Below are 3,974 nucleotides of genomic sequence, written 5' to 3' on the forward strand. Positions count from 1 at the left end.
AGATGCTGGTGTTGGACTGGGGGTGGACAAAGTTAAAAATCACACAACACCAGGTTATAGTCCAACAGGTTTAATTGGAAGCACACTAGCTATCGGAGCGTCGCTCCTTCACAATCACCTAATAAGGGAGCGTCGCTCCGAAAGCTAGTGTGCTTCCAATTAAACCTGTTGGACTATAACCTGGTGTTGTGTGATTTTTAACTTTGCTATAGATTTAGTTTATTACTATCAAGGCAACTCCACCCCCTCTGCTCATCTGCCTGTTCCTTCGATATTTATTTTCCAGCCCTGATCCCCTTGTATCTACATCTCTGTCAAACCCACAACATCGAACTTGCCGATTTCAATTGGTGCTACAAGCTCATTTACCTTGTATCATATACTGCATGCATTTAAGTACAACACCCTAGTGCTTTACTGACTGCTCCCCTTCTCATAATTGTCCCCTTATCTACTGTGCCTGAAATTAGGTTCCTGAGCCTTTCCATACCCTCTGTCCTATTGTTTGTTCTGGAAACTTTATCATCTTTTTTCCATGTAACTGAGCCCTCCCCAAATATATGTTTAAAGCCCTATCCACAGCCTTAGTTTTGACTTGCCTGGACACTGGTCTCAGCGTGATTCAGGTGAACTTGTTCCATCAGAACAGTTCCATCCTCCCCCAGTACTGATGCCAATGTCCCATGAATTTGAACCTGTTTCTCCCATTGCTATCTTTGTGCCATGTGCTTACCTATTTAATCTTCTTGACTCTATGCCAATTTGTTCATGGCTCAGTTAGTAATCCGGAAGTAATTATCTTTTTGTGTTCTATTTGTTAATTTAGTCTCTAGCTACTCATAGTTCCTCAGCAGAACCTCTTTCCTCTTTGTACATATATTGTTGGTATCTACACGAACCATGACAACTGGATCTTTCCCCACTCACTGCAGGTTCCTGAACCCAGGCACCAGGCAAGCAACACAGCCTTCGGCACTCTCGATCCTGGCCACAGAGAACAGTGTCCATTCCCCTGACCATACTATCCCCAATTACAACTACATTTCTCTTTTATGTCCCCATCTTGAATGGTTCCCTGTACCCATGGAGCTATGCTCAGTTTGCTCATCCTCCCTTATAGCCTCCTTTCTCATCCACACAGAGAAAAAGAATCTCAAGCCCATTAGACAAGCTCAAGGACTGAGCCTTCTTCAGTACTACCTCTTGGATCCCTCTACTTGCCTTGCTTATAGTCACACCCTCCTGTCCCTGAGAACTGACCGAATTCGAGGTAGTTTATCTGAGGGGTGTGTGAATACCTCCTGAAACACAATGCCCAGGTAACTCTCCCCCCTCCCCCCCCGATGTGCTACAGTATTCAAAGCTCAGACTCTAACTCATCAATTCTGAGCTGGAATTCCTTAAGCAACCAACACTTGCTACAGATATGGTCACGATGAACCGCAATGGTCCCCAGCTCCAGGTACAACATAGCGCCTGACCCTGCATCTCTATTTTCATCTGGAGAATTTTGGTCTATTCTCCTTGAACCCTTTGCAAGTAGGGCATTATTTGACCGAATGCAGCATCAAGGGGCACTAGCAATATGAGAGTCCATGGTAAACAGATGGAAAACTCTCCGTTGGCTGGAGTCATACTTGTGTCATAGGAAGATGATTGTGATTGTTGGAGATTGGTCATCTCAGCTCCAGGACACCACTGCATGAGTTTGTCAGGATAGTGTCCTCGGCTCATTCAGCTGCTTCGTCAATGACCTTCCTTCCATCATATGGTCTCACCTGGGGATTGTGGTCAAATGACTGCACAATGATCAGCACCATTCATGACTCCTCAGTTACTGAAGCAGTCCATATCCAAATGCAGCAAAACCTGGACAATATCCACACATGGGGCTCACAAGAGTTTGTCACATTTGCATCACATGAATGCCAGACAAAGACCATCTCCCTCAAAAGGAAATCTAACCATTGTCCCTTGAGATTCAATAGAATGATCATTATTGAATCTCCCACTATCAATATCTTGGGCATCACCATTGGCCTGAAACTGAACTGGATTAGCCAGAGGAAATGCAATGGCTACAAGAGCATATTAGCAGCTAGGAATACTGCAGTGCGTAACTCCTGACTCTCAAAACCTGACCCCATTTGTAAGGGACATGTCAGGAGTGTGATGATATCCTAAAAGCTGAACAAAGCAGCCCGCTTGATTGGTACCACACCCACAAACATACACTCCCTCTCCCACTGATACTCTGTGTACCATCTACAAGATGCCCTGTAAAAATGCACCAAGGTTCTTTAGACAACACCTTCCAAACCCATGACCATGATTATCACGAAGGACAAGGGGAACAGACATATGGGAACGCCACCCACCTGAAAGTTCCCCTTCAAGACACATAGCATCCTTATTTGTAAATATATCTCTGTTTCTTCACTGTTACTGGGTCAAATTCCTGGAACTCCCCTCTTAACGACATTGTGGGTCTACATACAGTCTATGGACTACAGCAGTTTAAGGAAGCAGCTCACCACACTTTCTCAAGGGCAACTAGAGACAGCAATAAATGCTGATCCAGCCAGCAACCCCCATATCCCACCAACAACTGGTATTGGAAGTTGACATGAATTTAATAATGGCATAATTCTAACAAACAATGCTAGAATTGAAAAATAAGTAAATGAGAGACTTGTTAAATTAGCACCTTTGAAGTGAAGGGAGAGAGGCAAATTGTCAATGAAACGAGGGAAACAAAATAATATTTACATTGCTCTATTAAGGAACAAATAGCTGGTAGTTCTTTGAATCTGAGGGTGGGGAGGGACCAGGTTTAGTGACTCAGCTAGCTGAATCCGGTGTGATCAATAAAAGGATATTGGACAACCTGGACACCTGGAAATTCCAAAGTTTCGCCTATTGGGATTGGCAACTCTGCCAAAGAAGGTAAAACATGGGATTATGTCAATTATTCTTTTAGAAAAATGTACATGGTGGCATTGGGGGAGCTGCAATGAACGAATAGGATTTGTAAAACAGTAGCATGAGAAGCATTTGTCAAGCTAACTGCTACAGGATTTCTTTTGTGTTATAGTGGAGGTAGTTGTGACCTTAGTAAAGGCAGACACAGGCAATGCTGGAAGAGGGCTAATGAAACTGAAAATGAAGTGAGTGACAAGAAGGCGAGAAAATGGTGAATATATCTGTTTGGAGCAATGTCACTGTAGAAGATATAATTTCTGCTTGTTGTCGCGATGAAGGTGCGATGTAGTGCTCCCTTTCGCCATTCCGACCATGTGAAATGGACTGTATTTGAGGTAGAGCTACTGGCGAGCTAAATGTTACAGAAATCACTGGGATTCTGAGAGCAAAAGGGAGTCCGCGGACAATTCTGGTCCCTATAACAAATCTTGGAAAAGTAGTTAGAGGAGCAGCGAGACGATTCCGAATTACAGAAACTCCAAGAATCGATTTTAAGACCCGAAACTCACATTGTAACGCATTTTAAGCTTTTGCGACTGTAGACAATTATTGCAAATTAAGGACCCGGAGGGTTCAAGGAAAAAGAGGAGATAAATGAACGTTTCCAGGTATATTCGGAAACAGGTGTCAAGTTAATCGGAACCGCCAGCTGATGGAAACGGAAAGGGGTCAGGTTTCAACGTGGAGAGTATGGGAACCACAAGGATAATCGACAGTAAAGGAGTGAGGAGATTCAAGGAGGTGCTGGCCGAATGGACTTCGCTAAGGGTTAGGGTATTCAGGGTTTGTTCGAGAGTTGGAGGTTGGGCTAATTGGAAGGCTTGGAGAAGTGTTCTTGATCCGGGAGATGGGACTATGATGGGAGAGTCAGGGCATTGGGACAATTGGTATCAATGTCAGAGAACAATGCAAGGAAAGAGAGAGAGAGAGAGAGAACAGCTTTCAGGATCATTTTGGTGGCGGGTGGTGGTGGGGGGCGGGGGAGGGGGGGG

The 3,974-nt window shown here is 44.3% G+C and overlaps 1 protein-coding gene across 1 annotated transcript in view; it reads left to right on the forward strand.

Annotated features, from left to right (window-relative positions):
- Positions 1-2,880: 2,880 nt before the first annotated feature.
- LOC122540555 (CMP-N-acetylneuraminate-beta-galactosamide-alpha-2,3-sialyltransferase 4-like) overlaps positions 2,881-3,974 on the forward strand; it is a 76,804-nt gene continuing 75,710 nt past the window's right edge. Inside the window, exon 1 of the mRNA XM_043676422.1 lies at positions 2,881-2,946. The gene's annotated coding sequence lies outside the window, so the exon portion shown is untranslated. The remainder of the gene's footprint in view (positions 2,947-3,974) is intronic.

This window comes from Chiloscyllium plagiosum, chromosome 35 (genome assembly GCF_004010195.1).
Source record: "Chiloscyllium plagiosum isolate BGI_BamShark_2017 chromosome 35, ASM401019v2, whole genome shotgun sequence".
Taxonomy (NCBI): Eukaryota; Metazoa; Chordata; class Chondrichthyes; order Orectolobiformes; family Hemiscylliidae; genus Chiloscyllium; species Chiloscyllium plagiosum.